This window comes from Protopterus annectens, chromosome 11.part0 (assembly GCF_019279795.1).
Source record: "Protopterus annectens isolate FY-2018-M chromosome 11.part0, PAN1.0, whole genome shotgun sequence".
In the NCBI taxonomy this organism is placed as follows: Eukaryota; Metazoa; Chordata; order Ceratodontiformes; family Protopteridae; genus Protopterus; species Protopterus annectens.
The window spans coordinates 1,528,288,593-1,528,309,037 of record NC_056745.1 but is presented as its reverse complement, the minus strand read 5'-3'; positions in this window follow the sequence as shown (position 1 = coordinate 1,528,309,037).

Below are 20,445 nucleotides of genomic sequence, written 5' to 3'. Positions count from 1 at the left end.
CCTGAGGAGAGGACCAGTAATATGCAATGGTTCTACCATGTTACACAGTACCCTGAACTACTGAGTGCCATACTGTATATTGCATTCATGTACACATCAAGACACCACCTGATGAGTAGGGTAGAATCTACATTAATCACAAGGGATACCACTCCATCAACTGCCAAGTCATGTGCAATGCCCAGGGGATTTTTATGAATGTGTGTGCTGGCAACCCTGGCAGTTATCATAACTCCCATTTCTGGAACACATCACAGCTGTACCAAATGTTTGCTAGGGGTGAATCCCACAGGGCTTTTACTGGGGGGTGCTGGCTATGCCCTGGATCCGTGGATGATGACGCCCATCAGAAATGCAGACACGGCCATGGAAGAAATCCATAATGAGGCACAAGCACAAACTAGGAACATTGCAGAGTGTGTGTTTGGGATTCTGAAGTCACAGTTCCGATGCCTAGATATATCTGGTGGAGCCTTGCAGTATACTCCATGCACATGTGCACCAATATTTACAGTATGTGCTAAGCTGCACAATCTGATGCTGTGGAAACAGCTGCAGCAGGATCAGTAATGGGAAGGGACACACATTCTCCACCAATGCCTAGATCATCACAGTCACATTCACAGGAGGACTGAGAGGAGGAACCCCCAGCTGCTGTCTACATGGGAAAATGTAGGTGTGCTCAGTCTGGCTTTGCTTTGGCTAAGAGACAATGCATAGCACATTCACTGGCCACTTAGGAACATAGGAACTCTTACTCACGTACATACATTAAAAATTATGCCAAGCAGCTCACACGACCTGTACCTATCCATGTATTGGCTGTGTACTGCTTGCATCAGACAGAGTCAGCCCTGAACTACAGTTGTGTCAACCACTGCATTTGCAATGTAGGTCTTTAACATGCACTGTAGTCTTGTGGAGTATTATGACATATTCTTTGTATCTATGAAATTGGTACAGTATGCAGGTAAATAGTGGTGTATTTGTACAGAAAATTAAGTAACATTTGACTACTGACACTAGTTTACTACTATGTGTCTAGCAGGCCTCATGCACGAAACCTTCACACACTCCAACTGCAGCAGATTACTGGTACATCAGTCAAGACAGAAATTAGAAAGTGAGGCTACGCATTGTAATTTCTGACTTCAGACTTGTCTGTATCCGAACAGTTGATGTGGTTTGTTCCCCCACCCCACCCCCCAAAATAGGGGTGTCCGCTTGTAAATGGCAATTACAGTAACTCATCTATGCTGCCCACAAACTCACAGTAAATGGGTGTTTGTCACAGTTATTATCCCCCACATTTCCAGGAGAATACTGTAAATTTGATCATACATTGTATGAGTTAGGTAACTTATTTATAGCAGTGTACATTGTTATTCAGGTGGTTGTATGATGAATGACCCCTGTTCTGGCAAGCTGCTTCTGTGGTGAAAAGGACTAAGGCATCCTGCCTGATGAAACTGTAGTGCTGTTGAGGGATTGAATCATGATATAAGTAGATGTTTTGGATGTGTACTAGCAATAGGTTGTGTTTTACAGAGTGTCACTGTGTGTCCCATACTGTTATCAACATTGTATTGTCTTAATTCCACATTTGCGAGATGCAACACGTTTAAAATCTTTTTCATAAGGCTTAGGTGGGTTGCATGGAGCACAGCAGTGCAGAGACTGTGAAAGAAGAAATGAGATTTATGTCTGACGGACAACCACACACACTGGATACATTCAACCAATGCCATTAGTAATTGGGAAATCCCTGCCTTGATTAGGGATAGAAGTAAGCTGTAGTAGTGGGTATATATAACATAATAGTAAAACTCAGATTTGAGAAATGCACCTCACATTTGTGCACTGCTTACTGACATGCAAACAATATAAAAAAGCCAAAGGCGCATGTGTGTATACTTAGTTAAACATAGCACAAATCTGATGCCCTACATACCTATCAAGCTCTTAGAGTAGGACATAAGGATAAAGCAACAAATAATGGAGGGAAAAAGGCCCAAACATAGGGACACTTTTCAAATATTGCACTTGCAATCTTAGCAAGGTGATAGATTAACGGGCATTGCATTTCCATGAATTATCTGAAGGTTATGATGTGAAATTCTGATATCTGCCATTATTTACTGACCTCATTTCTCAATGATTTGCCATATATTTACTAGAAGACTGCAATATTGTGTATAACAGACTGCAAATGTGAGTCAAACATCTGGAAATTATGTGAAAATCTGCACCACTGAGAGGTATGGTGCCCTATCATTCTCAGACACCATGTCTCCCCAAAGACTACATGTGGAAAAATTGAGGCCAAAATATAAGTATATGAACATATATTGACAAGCCACCTCTTTGTTTCCCAACAGCAATAACACAAGCACAACCCTGGGTCGCCTTGAGTTTTCCACACATATATCACACCCTGTACAAGGTTTAATATGTGATGCTGTGTTTTCCCTCATGGAGAGGACCAATTAATGGTGCCCACAGGCTTGCTTATCCAAACACAAACAGACAAGTAGGCTCCAAAAGGGCATTGTTGTCACACAACTAGGTTTCTAACAGCATTCATCTGCTAAGTTATTAGTCTCAGATGACACTATGATGCAATCTGACTATGCAGGCCTCCCAAGCTGTTGGCAAACACATGGTTTGGTTATGTCATGTAGTATAAGTTCACCTGCAGACCTGCATAAATCTGACATGTCCTGTGGCCCATGTGTTAGGTACTCTGATGTGTAGCCTGTAAACTTAGATAGGAAGGGGTTCTAATCTCACTGCAGTCAACTGTGTGTGTGTGTGTGTGTGTGTGTGTGTGTGTGTGTGTGTGTGTGTGTGTGTGTGTGTGTGTGTGTGTGTGTGTGTGTGTATAAACAAAAGTTGAATTGTGTAACCCAGTCTAAATTCACAAATAGCATGGGTTTCCATTGTTTTTGTCCTTGCACAAACATCCAGTCAAGGCAGGCCTCCAACCTCTTGTCTCCCATATGGCCTGATGATGTCATCTACTATAAGATCACCTGCAATCCTGCTATACTCACACATGTGCTGTGGTGTATGCATTAAGTATTCTGACCTGTAGCAGGTAAACCTATTCAACTGTGTGTGTGTGTGTGCGTGTGTGCGTGTGTGTGTGTGTGTGTGTGTGTGTGTGTGTGTGTGTGTGTGTGTGTGTGTGTGTGTGTGTGTGTGTGTGTGTGTGTGTGTGTGTGTGTGTGTGTGTGTGTGTGTGTGTGTGTGTGTGTGTGTGTGCATGTGTGCGTGTGTGTGTACATAAAAGTGGAAGTGTGTACCCCACTCTGAGTTCTCACATGGCATGGTTTTGCACTGTTTTGGTGCTTGCCCAAGCACCCAGCCGAGATAGGCCTCCAATCACTTGTCCCCGACTTGGCCAGCTGATGTCATCTTCCATAAGATCACCTGCAGTCCTACTTACATCAGATTTGTGCTGAGGTGTGTACATTAAGTACTCTGATCTGTAGTATGTAAACATTGACAGGTAGAGGTTCTATCCTAACTGTAATCAAGTGTGTGTGTGTGTGTGTGTGTGTGTGTGTGTGTGTGTGTGTGTATGTATATATGCATAAACATGGAAGTTTGTATCCCACACTGAGTTCTCAAATGTCATGGTTTTGCACTGTTTTGGTGCTTGCCCAAACACCCAGTCAAGACAAATGTCCAATGTCTTATCCCACACATGGCCTGCTAATGTCATCTACCATAAGATCACCTGTAGTCTTGTTAAAATCAGACTTCTGATGTGACACATATGTTAAGTACTCTGTTCTGTAGGGTGTAAATGTAGGTAGGTAGGGGTTCTATTCTCATTGCAGTCAACTGTGTTTCTATGTGTGTGAGCTGTTGGTGGAATCTCATAGAACATTTTACAGAAGTCTAAGGGACACTGTCCTTTTGTATTCAACAGACACTGCTGATGTCATCAGCTTTATCAGATTATTGGATATGTATATGTCACAAGAAGCCATGGTCACACAATGGCCTGACATATCGGTAGGTGTCAACTCAACCTATATACGACAGACAATAATGACATTACTGTTATTGTACGTACAAACATCATGCCATCTATTTGCAATGGTGATGGACGAGCTGACACATTAGATCACATAGGAGCCCACATGGACTTTATTTTTTTTTGTGCATGATATTGTGGTCTGTATTGAGATTAGGGTACAGGTGTAGAAACCCTGGGAAGGTGGAGATATGCTTTAGAGAGGAGAGGAATGAAGATCTGCAGGACTAAGACAAAATATATGTGTGTGACTGACAGGGAGAATAGAGGAATGGTTAAAAGGCAGGGAGTACAGGTGACAGAGGCATATGATGTCAAATACCCTGGACCAACAGTTCAGAGTAATGGTGAGTCTGTTAAACAGGTATAGAAGAGAGAGTGTGTGGAGAAATGTGTCAGGAGTGTTCTTTGACAGACGGGTGCCACTAACACTCACATGAGGGTCTACAAGATGGTAATAAGACCAGCTATGTCATATAGGTCGCAAATGGTGCCACAGACAAAAAGGCAGGAGTCATAACAGATGTTGGCAGAGTACCAGATGTACAAATTTGTATTGTGTGGGCTGAGGATGGACAAGAGTATAAATCATATATTACAGTGTCAGCTCAGGTTGTATGGTTTGGAGATGAGGACAGAGTGGTGGGATCATATGGGTTTGGACATGTGCTGAGGAGTGATGCTGGGTATATTGGGAGAAGGATACTAAGGATGTAACTGCCAGGTAACAGGAAAATAGAAGGGCCAAAGACAAGGTGTATGGATGTGGTTACAGAGGACATGCAGGTGGTTGGTGTGACAGAACAAGATGCAAGGGATTGTTAGAAATGGAAGAAGAACATATATTGTGGTGAGCCTGAATGGTGCTGTTCAAAAGAATAGGTAGAATAAGATGACATCTCTGTCTGAAGAATGCCCCTCTGTACACTTGTGGAATGCATGTACAGTAAGAGTATCTAATTTCTGGTTACTGTGTCTGGACTCAGTTTGGGCTTTAACAGTATTACCTGCTCTGGATTGTGTGCAGAGGCTGTAACACTTTGCCTCATACCTGCAGAAAATTCAATACACTTGCTTTCAAATACAATCAGCTGCTGCTTTTTCCACAAAGGTCATTGAAAGCTATAGTACATTATTCCCTGATGCCCTGTCTACACATCTACACAAATATACCCACACAGGCATGCCTGATAGGCTCAGAGATCCTGTGTAAAATACAAACCACAGCAGTGTATATCTGTCATAACTACATTATACAGTAAGTGAAAGAAGCTGCTGTTTTAAAAATACAACATTGAGAAACCAGGGGTTGAAGGCCACTCTGATCAGCATAACATGCAAATAAGACACATTCAAGAACCCACACAGAACAACCATGCTAAGCCTTGACACAACAACATATTCAGGATAACCAGAGGGCTGTCTTCATGTACATCTGTAAAATGATATAACTCAGTTGAAGTTGAATCAAATTGTGTATGGTTGCACACACACTAACCCAGTGTAACTTCCAAACTTGCTAGCAGACATGTTTAGTGCCTCCTGCCATCACCACACCTAGTACATGCCATGTGTGACACATCACCTCTGAGCTGTAGTATCTACAATGAGGAAGTTATCACTGCCCTCTCTGGAATACATTTACCATTTTCCAACCACACAAGAGATGACTGGGAAAATACAAGTGTAATTAAGAACCATAACTTTATGCAACCTCTGCTGCAAGGCAATGGAGACAGGTTGCATGCATTTCAGACCAAGGAAATAGGTGACCTCCAAACACTAGATGTGTTCCAGTTAGGTGATTGCAAGGGTATATTGTGCCTGCAGAACCTGATGGGAGTCATGACAGTAACCAGAGACATACACAAGGTCAAAGATGTGCACACATCCTATTGTAACTTGGCCAAGGCCTTCAACACAATCCAACATTTGTTGCCAGTGGGACACTAAGCAAGGTAAATATTAAATTCTAGGTTATCAATTGGTTTTCAAGTGGGATCACAAACCAACTACATTCAATCACAGTATGAGACTTCACCTCAAACAGCAGACATGTCACCTGTGTGGCAGCAGAAGTGTCAGTGCTGTGGACCCTCATGTTTACATATATGTCTCAGAAGTCCTGAACAAAACAGAGGTTCTGTGGCACTAATGACTGTTGATCAAGCCATACATGTTACATGGACTACACAGAAATGCATCAGCATACCCAGCATACCCTATGGTAATAATAAATGTTCCTGATTATTATAAAATAACCATTGGTACACTATGCCCTATGTATTGATAGAACAACCACTGAGTGACCTCCAAAACCTCTTATGTCAGAGGCACATAGGATATATGCAAATAACCCTTTTGAACATCAGGTGTTCAGCTAATTGGAAAGTCTGAATGCCCATGATTTGTTTCATTGTTTTAATGGACAATTTCAGACTAATAAAGCCAAACCCCACTAACGGTGGAAATACATATTTCAGCCTTACTATAACCTCATCAGCACAGCACAAGCAGAGTGTTTGACTAAGCATAAGAAACACAGGGCTGTTATATCCAGCTGATGTGCATTATCATTAGTGTCACTGCAAAAATATTCTCAAACAACAAACTAAAACAATAAGTGAGAAGGTAATTGAAAAAAACAATCAGTAAAAACAAAATGAAAACTCCAGCAAAGCTAGAACTTCCACTGTGTGACCACCCAAACCTCTTGTGTCAGAGGCACATAGGATATATGCAAATCACCCTTATAAACATCAGGCATTTCAGCTAACTGGTGATTCTGAATGCCCATGACTTGTTTTGTTTGTTTTAATGGACAATTTCATACACCCGATTAGGGATGAGTTCATAAGGGTCATTTGCATATATCCCATGTGCCTCTGACACAAGAGGTTTGGGAGATCACTCAGTGGAAGTTCTAGCATGGCTGGAGTTTTCATTTTGATTTTACTGATTCGTTTTTCAGTGACCTTCTCACTTATTGTTTTAGCATTGATAGAACTTGGAAAACATGTCAAATGCAACCTGGGTCTACTGTGGGGAGGTACACATTCTACAGCACTACCCACTTCTGACAGTCTTTTCATGGTATTGGCTGGTATTTTTTAGTTGTTCCTTATAAAATTTGTGGTTTTGAAATAATAATTCTAGATGGGCAGCAATGTATACAGACAAATGGTTTTGTGTAGGACTAGAAGGGTAGGAGGTATGGGTGCGGGACGCCGGTGTTCTCCTGTGCGCAGATTCATTATCTGTGTTGTTTTATGACATTTCAGGGCCAAAACTACTGGTGTATGCCATGAAACCTCACTTAGGTGTGCTGTGCGACATTAATATGCATTGTGCCAAGAGCACATTGCGGCCATGCACATGGATACATGCCATGTAGGCTCTACACAGAGCCTACACAGAGCTGATTGAATCCCGCAGGTTATCTTTGTATTCAAATCACATTACATTTGAGCTGGAAACACTATGCAGCAGCTGAGTACATAAACAGATTGAACAATGATTTGATAAAGCAGAGGACTTAAATGTAATTATTGCACCAGATTTGGCAGACTACTTCAGAGTGGAACACAGTAAAGTGGTACGACTTAAAGTCATCATCATTTTCACTGTTCCTAAAATACAGAGAATATTGATGATTCACTCTTCAGATCCATTCTGGTTTCTGGTTAATAAAAATGTAGATACTTTAGCCATCTTTAAAGAAAATACTGCTGAGAACACTGTTATGCATTGTACACCTTTTGTTAGAGATTATTTTTTGTTTCATCAGGAAGCTTAAGAATATTGATGTTAAGGACAATTCACTAGTTATTAACACTAAATTATTGTACTCAGTTGTACTCTTCTGTTAATAATAGGTTCATACATTCATAGGTTGGTACTAGGCTATCTGTCCTAGGGCCAATACAAGCCTAGTCATAACAAGTCCCTGGATATTTCTTCCCACAATATTTACTTCCCTGGACCCCTGTCTAGCAGGGTGACTGACATGATCCCTGAGGTGAATTTCCCATCTCCCATACAGTTGTCAAGGTTCCTTTTGAAGAGGACCAAGGAGGCATTCTGCTTGACATGTATTGTCAGTTTATTCCAGAATATGGGGAGTCTCTGGGTCAGGAACCTATCCCTCCACCATGTTTTGTTTATTGTGATGACAAGGTTTAGATCTCTGGAGCATGTGGCTCTGAGGGATTGGGATTTCTTTAAGTGTAGCATGTCCAACAGCTCTGAGTTTGACATGGCCTTGTATGTTAAGCAGAAATCACCTCAGAGTAGACGATATGCAACAGAGTATAGCTGGAGTTATTAAGGTGGTCAGCATAGGGCATCTGCTTTAGGCCTGTGATTCTTTTAGTGAGGTATTTCTGCAGCCTTTCCAGTTGTTGCAGATGTCTTGAGATGTACATACCAAATGAAGGCGTTGCATTCTATAATGTGTCTAATGAGGGATGAGTACAGTGGGACAATGATCTCCTTTTTTCTGGATGAAAAGCCCTTAGTGATGAGGTGTGCCACATAGAAGGATTTCCTGACTGTTGTGGCGATGTGGTTATAGGTTCATAGGTTCATAGGTAAGTACTAGGCTATCTGCCCAAGGGCATTTATAAGCCTAGCCAGAATGTGTTGGCTTTCACCACCCCCTTAGATTAATTCCCTGTGCCGCTGTCCAGCAGAGCCAGTAGTTCCCTGCTCCACTGTCCAGCAGAGCTATTAGTTCCCTGTGCCACTGTCCAGCAGAGCCAGTGCAATGATCCCCGGGGTAAATTTTCTGTTTCCCATCCACCCGTCAAGGTTTCTCTGGAAGAGTGTTAGTGAGGGGCTCTGCCTGATGTATATTGGAATCCTGTTCCAAAGCATGGGGAGTCTCTGGGTTAGGAATCTATCCCTCCAGCATGTCCTATTTATCATTGTGGTGAGGTTTATATCTCTACAGCATGTGACTCTGGGATTTGTTTTTTTTTTTAGGTAGAGCATGTCCATCAATTCTGGGTTGGACATGGCCTTGTATGTCAGGCAGAGATCACCTCTGAGTAAGCGGTATGCAACTGAGTACAGCTGGAGTTTCTTGAGTCGGGCTGCATAGGGTATCGGTTTGAGGCCAGTAATCCTCTCAGTGAGGTACTTTTGTGGCCTTTCCAGCTGTTGCAGGTGTCTTGTAAGGTACACCCCAAATGGGGCATTGTATTCTATGATGGGTCTAATGAGTGATAAGTAGAAGGGCACAATAACCTATTTTGTTCTAGATACAAACCCTTTTGTGATTAGGTGGGCCACGTAGAAGGATTTTCTAACCACCTTGGCAGTATGATTACCAAAGGAGTGATTACTATCTACTTAGGCCCCCAGATCCCTTATTACATTTTCTTTATTGCTGGTAGTTAGCGGGTACTTTGTTTTTTCCAAAAGGGATGACTATGCACTTTTTTGCATTTAGCTTGAGGCCATGATTTTGACACCAGGTATCCATCTCAGTGAGACCCATCTGGAGGGTGTCTGTATCAGCCGGAGAATAAATTATGGGCCCTAGTTTGCAGTCGTCTGAGAACTTGGTCAGCCATAGTCCTCCTATGCTTGCCTGTACCTCTGAGAAGTATATACTTAACAGGAAGGATCCTAGGACTGAGCCCTGGGGGATGCCAATTTAAGGTGACACCACTGTCCACCTGTGTCCCTAAGTCTCTTATCACACTTTTGGTGTTTAGTGTACTGCCACCTATGTGCTAATTCATGGGTACATGTTTTTTCCCAAAAAGGATAACTATACATTTCTTGGCATTGAGCTTGAGCCCATGGCTCTGGCACCAAGCATCTGTTTCTGTAAGGCCATTTTTTAGAGTATCGACATAATTTGGGGATTCAATAATGGCTCCCAGTTTGCAGTCATCTGTGAACTTTGTTAGCCAGAGTCCCTTAGTGTTGGCCTGTACTTCAGAGAAGTAGATGCCAAGCAAGAGATGTCCCAGCACTGAACCCTGAGGTACTCCACTTGTCACTTGCCTGGAGCTGGATTTGGAGTCAGCTACTTGTACAGTGTGGGTTCTGTCAGTAAGCCAGTTAGCAACCCATTGAGTGATGTAGGGATTAATGCCCAGCTTAGTAAGTTTATCTATGATTCAAGAGTGGGGGATGGTGTCAAAGGCCTTGGCGAGGTCCAGATAGGCTGTGTGGACTGCCTTACCCTCATCCACAGCTCTGGAGACTGATTCTAAGAAGTCAATCAGGCTCAGGAGACAAGATTGGCCTTTCATGAACCCAAATTGGGTGGGGTCCAGTGTTTTAAGGTTGCCAATGTCTTTGTTTATAAGTTCCATGACAATACATGCCATGGCTTTGCAGATCAGACTCGTCAGACTGATGGGGCAGTAGTTCCTGGGATCCAATGTGGATCCCCCCTTGTGGAGTGGGATAACTGTAGCTGTGCGACACTCAGTGGGCACGAAGCCTGAGGTGAGGGTATGATTAAATATGACACTTAGGTGAGGTGCCAGTTCATTTTGTAGTTCATGTAGCACACAGCCCAGGATTTTATCTGGTCCCATGGATGCTGTATTCTTAGCTTTGGAGAGCGCGTTTTTTACCTGTGTGGCCGTTATTACCAGAATTTGGCAATCTTCTGGTATTGAGATGGGCCATTTAGGGGGTGAAAGGGGGGCGTGAAGTTGACACTGAATTGATCTGCCAGGATATTGGCAATATCCTTGAGATCAGTATATTTAATGCCATTCTGTTTTAGCTCAGAGCAGATCTGAGCATTGCCATTTAGATTCTTGACATAGTTATAGAATGCCTTGTGGTTGTCTTTGGAATCTTTGGCAATTTTATTTTCATAACTAGCTTTGGAGGATTTTATGAGGGATCTCAGCTTCTTACTGAGGCTGGTAAGGGAGTTTTTTGCATCTTGGGATTTTCCTTTTTTCTGCAACAGTTTCTTCCTTTTGTTGTAAAGTTTATTTATGGCAGGGGATCACCAGATTGGCTTCTTTTTTTTTGGAGGAGAGCATCTTGGTTCTATTTGGGATGGCATGATTCATGCATGAGTGAATGTGCTTGTACAGTGCCTTAGTGTAGGACTCAGCAGTCAAACTTTCATTTCCTGTCTACATGGGTGTCATGAAGTTTGTAACTTCTGACTTGAGTAGCCTGAAGTTAGCTTTGGAGAAGTTCTTTATTGTGGTTTCCTTACTGGGGGGTGGGATGTGGATGTTAAGGGTGATTAGCTTATGGTCTGACCTGACCAACGATGGGGTGACCATAGGTGTGGAGCATCGATTTCCCATGTTGGTAATGACCAGGTCTAGTATATTGGAGGCCCTGGTGGGACTATGGATTAGTTGATCCAGGGCATTGGAATTTTATGAATTCCAAGAACATTGGGCAAAGGTGTTGGTACACGAGTAGTTTTTCCAGTTAATGGCAGGGTAGTTGAAATCACCCAATTTTAGGGTGTTTGATTGTATATTAATATTTTCCAGTATGTTTAGAAAGGTGTAGTGAGAATCTTGGGGCATGGTGGGGGATCTGTAGCAAGCTGCAATTTGGATTGCAGTCTTACCTAGTGTTAGTTGCACCTGGAGAATTTCAGACGCATTGTGTTGGGCAACTAACCTGGTGGTGTGAATATTCTTGGTGAATATGGACACTCATCCACCTTTAGTGTTTCAATCCTGGTTTGGTGGCTGAAAAATGTGATAAGAGTTGTAGCCTGGTATTGCAAGGGTGCTCTCTGGAGCCTTGAACCAGGTCTCAGTTACTGCAAAGACATCGATGTTCTCCATTTTTAGGAGTGCCTCGAGAGAGTGCATTTTGAGGTTTAGAATTCTAGCATTGAGTAGCATTACCTTCAGATTTTGCATGCTTGTACCTGTTACGGTGGTGGTTTTGTCCTTTGACCTTTGCCTAAAAAAAGGCACTATAGGGTTGGCAAGAGCCTTTGCCAGTAACCTGAATCCCAGGGGCAACAGGTGCAGACCATCTCTGGCAAAGCATCGCTGTTTGTCGATCATGTCATCCCAGCAGACAGATACTGAATCCCCTTTGAATGACACCAGAAGCTTAGCCAATCATTGAAGTCAAATCATTTTGTCCTTATATCGTGGTATCATTCTGGGCGAAGGCAGGATGCTACTCAGGACTAGGGTCATAACTGCCTGGGCCACATGATCTGAGAGCTCTTCCATATCTCTTTTCATGTAGTTCTGGGAGGTCTGTCTCAAGTCATTTACTCCAACATGGACAATGACAGAGTCATATTTATACTTGTTGTGAAGTGACTTGAGTGCATAAGTTATGTGGCGGATCCTGGCACCCAACAGGCAGCTCTCTGTAATTTTCTCCTTGTTCAGCTTGGTGAGTAGGACATCAGTATGCCTGACTATAGAGTCACCTATGACTAAAGTGTTAGGTACGTTGTCTTGCCTTAGGAGCTGTTGCTGGGTGGCACACTGGTGTTGTGAGCTATGTGACACTTTGGTTGTGATTGGTGTTTGTTTGCGTTTTAGATTCGGAGGTCCTTGTTGCTTGGGCAGGTTACAGTTAAGGGCCTCCACATATGTAGATTTAGTGTTGCTATGTGTGGGTGTTGGTGGTGTGAGTTTAGAAGGTCTATGTGTTGCTTGAGGTGTAGTGCATGTGTCAACCTTCTCCTCTTGACTGTATAGCACAATCTCAGGTGGAGAGAGCTTTGCTTCCAGTTTGTCTATGTAAGTGCATCTCTCACAGGTTGTAGTGTTGTGTGGTAGGAGCAGAGGGTTGTCTGTGTACATGAGGCAATTGCTGCATTGCCCCAGTATGCCCAGATTCACCAGGTGGATAGGAGAAATCAACGGAAGCTGACCCTTGGACATGCTTGGTTTTGTGCTTTTTTTTGAAAAGTACAGGAGCTGTTTTCCCTTACCTTAGCAAGGTACTTTGCAGTTGTAGGCTGTTTAGTGCCTATGATTAATTTGGCCTTATTAATAAGGAGAGTTGAGTGCTTGTATCAGTTTAAGGCTTCCTAGTGCTTCCAGCAGGTATTAAGAGAAAGTGCTAGTCACAGGGATGCTTAAAGGTTAGATGAAAAAAAAATGGGTCATCCTAAACACTGCAGTGTGCACTAGAGAAGTTAGATGTGAAAGTAGGTAACTTAAGTTTTACCTGTCTAAAAAGTTAAGCTTTAGTGGAGAGTCACTATTTTTAAAAAAGCAAGATAGATTGAAAGGGGGTGATCACTTTTGTATTCCGGTACTATGGAATACAGAATAATGGCCAATAAATTGAAATAGTTGAAGTGGAGTGATTTCACAAAATGATAATTTTGTGCTTACTCACACAAGCCAATGAAAGCAGAGAGAAAATGAGATATATGGTCAAATTAACATAAGAGGCAGGCAGCTAGAAAGACATTGGTATTTAAGAACATGACAGTGACAGGGTGGTGGCAGGGTGGGGGGTGGTTGGGAAAATTTCTGCCCGACTCACAAGAGACAGAGCTGTGGGGTCTTTTGAAGTTTTAATATGCAGTTTAAAGCAGAACACAAGAAAAACACAAGGTAAAGAAAACAAATCACAGCACTCAAAATATAAAAAGGCAATAAACTAATACAAAATACAACAAATAAAAAGCAAACCAAACTTTCTCTCATAGCAAAGTGTAGCAGAGTCTAGGTGAGCCTTTCCAATAAAGCTCTGAAATGTTTTATTTTACCCCTTAAATGGAAGGTTTAGTTCCTAGCTCCACCCCCTCAGTTCACAAATGATTAACCTTAAGTGACCTCTTACAATGTCTAAAGACTTAACCTGGTATGTTAAATTAATAGAACCTTCTGGAGGGAAAGATTTGTCTCTCAGAGGTTATCATACCTTTGGAATGGACTCCCACTTCATATCAAATGTAGCACCTCACTGACCCTCTTTAACATAATCTGGAGAATTGGATGGGTAACAGGGGCAATTGGTGCTGATTATGGAAATAAGGGTAAAACTTACCTAGGCTTGTAAGTGCTCTAGGGCCATTAACCTGGCAACTTCCTATTGTCCTATATTCCTATGATTTCAAATGCAAGTAAACGTTTGGTGCATCTGCTAGCGAATCAAAATGCTAATAAACCTGTTCTAAAAATCAAACATAACTCCAGTATGTTTCACAAATATGCTAATATGAAAGAGATTTATGCCTGTCTTATATAAATTTAATTTGAACTTGTAATATTGTAGTTCAGATAGAAATTTTCTGTCTTCTGCTTCTTTGAACAGCTAAACCTTCAAAAACTCTTATCCTTGAAACTATTCCAACTATCTGCTCCCATCACTCAGGGCAAATAAAAATTCCATCAGTCCTGCTATTTCTACAGGAAACATTTTATGTGAAACTCTTCAACAGTCAGATGTATTCCTTATCATGACTGCTCCCAAGCCAGTGAAGGATAATTCTGTAATAGACAACATCAAGTTCATGTCATTAATCCATTTGAAAATTAAGCTTTATGCAATAATTAAATTAATGATACAAGTCTTGTGTACAGGATGGATTTCTGCTAGGACATAGTGCCATTATTAAGTATATTTTGATGATTCAGAAAGCTCACCTGAATACTATCCATGTAGCAACAATTCTTACAAAATTTTAAAGGGTCTTTTTTCATGTTATGGGTTTATTTATGGTATGCCCCATAGGAACATGGAACTCAGATATCACTTTTCAGATAATGAAAACTTTTGAGATGCTCTTAAGTGGTTGTCCTAGCTAATGTGGAACATTCACCCACCTTTCCAGAGCACACTTGTTAAACATGTACTCTTCTACTACATTATGAAATGGGAGGAATATAAAATCACATCTAGGAGGTTGCTCATGGCAATGGCTCTTCAGATTTAACTCTATTTGTTGCATATCCTGCACTTCTCTTTGAGGTTGTACACTGCAAGTGAGGAAAAAGCAAACTTTAAGTTATTTTGCATTTTTCCCATAATCTCCAGGTATGCACAGCCTCACTGGCAACATAAGTAAAGACAATTGGAGCAGAGGCTGATTCTTCAACACTGGAAGTCTGGAAAAGGGGTCACAAAAACAGTTATTAATTAGAGTTTATGTTGCTTTATACTGTGATGTGTAAAGCTTATGCTGAGGTTATATTTAGATGTTATAGCTGTAATGTTTGCTTCTCCGCTAAGAGAGAAGGTGTGTTTCATATTAAAACCCTGCCATTCACTGGAGAGAGGTGCAGATTATGGATACCATCTTTCCTCTGCAATGTTCCTGCAGGCCTTTGAGTTGCGACCTATGTTTAATCTCTGCAGGACTTAGTAGAATGGCTCCTCACTGATTCTGAGATTAATTCCCTCCTATAATGTAGATGATTGCTTTTTAATGTTCTCTAACATTTTAGCATGATTTTCCCAGCATGCTTAAACTTATTCCATATTTTCAATAGGTTGACTTGCCTGAAGCCTTAAGATTGCTAAGGCTGAACTCTTTAAACTTCATACAGCTAATCTGGAGCTGTCCTGGTGAAAAAGCTATCTGAAATATTTAGGTCTTAGGCTGCATAAACACCCATTAAACATGATAAAACTAAACCTTATGGAGCTCTGATACCATTTTAATTTGAAGCTGAGTATCTAGCAATCTATATATATATATGTATATATATATATATATATATATATATATATATATATATATATATATATATGTGTGTGTGTGTGTGTGTGTGTGTGTGTGTGTGTGTGTGTGTATATATATATATATATATATATATATATATATATATATATATAGGTGTGTGTATGTATATATATATATATATATATATATATATATATATATACATGCATATATATATATATATATATGTATATATATATATATATATATATATATATATACATATATATATGTATGTATGTATATATATATATATATATATATATATATATATATATATAGGGTTTATATTAAATCAGTGAACACTTAAAAAAGCAAAAGTGCCCCCCCCACCCCCCATACGTAAATATACCAACTCCAAGATCACACTACAGTGATGAAAAGGCCATATATAACTTTCAACTAAATGAGTCCAAGGCTAAGAATAGAGCTTCCATGGGACTTGACGATTTCCCTGGATGTGTTCTACATGAACTACAAAGTGAACTGGCACAGCATCTGTGTGCCCTGTTCACTCACAGCCTCACCTCAGGCTTTGTCCCTACTGAATGGTGCACTGCTACAGTCATCCCTCTCCATAAAAGGGGAGCGACTACAGACCTTGGGAATTAACACCCCATTAACCTGATGATTCTGATATGTAAAGCTATGGAGTGCATCATCATGGATCTAATTAACAAGGATATAGGGAATCTCCAAACTCTACATCCCACACAATTAGGTTTTGTGAAAGGTAGATCATGCCTGCTCAACCTGGTTGACTTCTTTGCTTCAGTCACCAGAGGTGTACATGAGGGCAAGGCAGTTCATACAGCCTACCTCAGTCTGGCCAAGGCCTTTGATACCATTCCCCACTCAAGAATTATTGATAAACTCACCAAACTAGGCATCAACCGCTATATCACTAGGTGGGTTGCAAATTGGCTCACAGATAGAACTCACAGTGTGAAAGTAGTGGACTCCAAGTCAGACTGCCGACCAGTCACGAGTGGAGTCCCACAGGGATCAGTCCTGGGTCTTCCCTGTTTGGCATCTACTTATCAGAAGTCTAGGCCAACATGGAGGGACTCTTGCTGACCAAGTTCGCAGACGACTGCAAGCTGGAAGTCATTAATAACTCCCCAGGTGATGTAGACATCCTACAGAAAGGCCTCACTGAGACCGATGGCTGATGTCAAAACCATGACCTTAAACTTAATGCCAAAAAATGTGTCATTATCCCCTTTGGGAAAAACTCAATTCCCACTAATTACCACATTGATGGGAGCCCACTGAACACTGAAGGCATTATAAGAGATCTGGGGACACAGGTTGACACCAATGTCTCCTTCGACCACCACATTGCCATTGTGGTCAGAAAGTCCTTCTATGTGGCACATCTCATTACCAAGGGTTTTGCATCCAGGAGGAAAGAGGTCATCATCTCTCTCTACTCTTCCCTCATTAGGCCAATCATCGAGTATAATGCCCCATTTGGCATGTACCTCACTGGACACATGCAGCAGCTGAAAAGGCTAAAAAAGTACCTCATGAAGAGGATCCTAGGCCTTAAACACATGTCATACATGGACAGACAAAAAACTCCAGCTATTCTCTGTCTTATATCTCCTACTAAGCGGTGATCTCTGCTTGACTTACAAAGCCATGTCTGACCCAGCTCTGTTAGAAATGCTATACCTAAAGAAATCCCAATCCCTCCACATCACACACTCCAGAGACCTCAACTTCATTACCACAATCAATAGAACATGCTGGAGGGACAGGTTCATAACCCAGACACTGCCCATGCTCTGGAAGAGACTTCATAGTTTCAGAGTTTGGTACTAGGCTATCTGCCCTGGGGCATTTATAAGCCTAGCCATAGTGATGTGGCTTTCGCCACCCCATGTAATGGTACAAAAATGTACAGAATAGATTTAGAATACTGTGCCTCTGTCTAGTAGTGACACAGTGAAGACCCCCTTACATAACAGAATTAGTTTACTTCCCATACATGTCAAGCAGAGCACCTCACTGGCCCTCTTCAAGAGAAATCTTGATGAGTGGATGGGAAATAGAAAGTTCACCCCAGGGGTCACTCCAGTGACTCTGCTTGATAGAGGCACTGGGAACTAATGTCAGGCGGCACAATGCTAGGGCATGTCTATGGGCTAGGCTTGTAAAGGCTCCAGGGCCATTAACCTAGTACACACCTATGAACCTATACAAATTTAAATATTTTGCAAATTGAACATATAAACTTTTGGTATTCTAGCAACTCAGTTTTCTGGTCTCAATATTTTGAAATTCAACATTATGGCAATTCGGGATGTAGAAGTAGATCCATATGTATATAGATAGATATATAGATATATACAGTATGTATTTGATATATAGATATGTGAGTATCTACAGCTATATCTAATTTTATATTCAGAATATGTATGCAAATATTTGTACAGTATATGTATCGATATATATGTATATATCTATATGGATCCCTATCAGATTATCAACATTTCAAAACTTCGAAATTCATATGGCTGAGACCATATGATCAAAGTTTTAAAACTTCAAAAATAGAATAAAAAATATAAACAAACATATTTTTTTACATTTTTGCACCCCCCCCCAAACCCCCTGCTAATTAAATATTCCAACTTCGAGATCGCACTACAGTGTGGAAAATGGGAAATGTTCCATTCTGTACTGAACAGCGATCTCCATTCAAAACATTCAATGTTTCAAAACTTTGATCATATTGTCTTGACCATATGAACTTGGAAGTTTTGAAACTTCAATAATCTAAAAGGGATCCATGTATACACACACACACACACACACACACACACACACACACACACACACACACACACACACACACACACACACACACACACACACACACACACACACACACACACACACACACACACACACATACACACACATGCAAGCACACACAAAGAGAAAGTGGGAATAGAACAATGGAGAGAAAAGATATGCATGAATATGTATTTATGTTGCTATATCTACTTATATATGTATTTTTATGTCTACATATATGAAGAAGGAGAAAGTATATGTATGTATCTGCTTATATCGATATATGATTGTCTGTATATGTATACATATATTTTTATCTATCTTGTGTGTGTTTGCACAACAAACATGCATCGCGCACACACACACACACACACACACACACACACACACACACACACACACACACACAGACACACACACACACACACACACACACACACACACACACACACACACACACACACACACCCATATACACACACACACTTAGTGATCTGTTCAGCCATAATGATTCTGTCCGAGAAATTCTTCTTAATGCTGCTGTTCTGAATAAGCAAATGTGGACAGTAAGTAACTTATTATGTTTATGACTTTGATTTTCACCTCATACCTTTTTCAATTTAGTTATTAATCCCCCCTCCTCGTTTACACATCAGTTTCTTGAGGAAAATGTGTCTTTTTCCTGGAAAACTCATATTGTTTTAAAGCTCCCCGTTAATGCTTACTCTAATTTATACCATATAACTTTCTTTTATGGTTTATCTTTTGCAAATCAACTCTTCTTCATTTTCAGAGTACAATTTCTCTGCACATTTAAAAACGAATGTAAGTATTTTTACTGTGTATCCAACAAATCTCTTTTTTGAGTTTAATGCATTTAATTGAGTCCCTCAGTGCTCTATTTTGTTGTGTAACTGCAAACTTTTCGGAACACAGCAACATGCATTGTAATTTTTATTAATTATTTTTTTCTTGTCTACTGATTCTTCTCAGATTTTCACAGTATGCTAATTCATTCACTACATTTTCTTTATTTTTTTTAATTTATTAGTTGAGAAATTGTCTAATTCAAGGACATTCTTAGCCAATACCCTGGCCATTTGACAGTGACATTTTATACAGATAGACAGAGAAACTTTAGTTATAGTGCTTAGTGAATATCTTATTTGTATGATAAGCTAAAATTGACTTACTAAATATAATCTTCTTAAGAATTGTATGTCATTAATCAAGGTAATGATCTCAAAATGCAGTCCATATATATGAATGTATGCATGTATATATAATATAATGGACAGCAATTAAAACATTAGCTGGTCCTTTTAGTTTTTCCAGTTATACTATCATGAATTAGCTATACTGGAATAAAGGTCATTCCATCAACATGTGCACTGCTTATATAGTAAGGCATGTCTCGTTTTAACTTTTTTTTCAATTGCTTCTGCTAGTAAATAATGTAAAAATGCCATTTCTGCATGCATTTAGAAGACACATTTAAAATGAATGTCTAATGCTTTATTTTATATATTTTTGAATTATTCATTTCAGCCAGAAGTAGTCACTGATGCTTTGTAGCAGTCATTAGAGATCCAGGATAATTCAAGAATTATCTTCCCAATCCTTATATTGTGGAAAAAGCAGAGAGAAAAAGAAGAAAATATGTATTTTCTGATGCTAATGATGATTTAAATAAGTTATAAAGTTTAACTCCATTATTTAAATATTATGCACTGTAGTCCAAGAATTTCTTCACTTATCTCCAACTTATGAGTCATCTAGAGAATGTGAACTTCATTCTTTCAAAATCCCTTGTTCTTCTGGAGTAAATGCTGCATGATTTGAGTACAGATTCTTCATTATGAAGTGTATACCATACTATAATGATAGCTTCCTTATCTTCTAACTCTTAAAACTGTTATTAGCTTTACTTATTTAT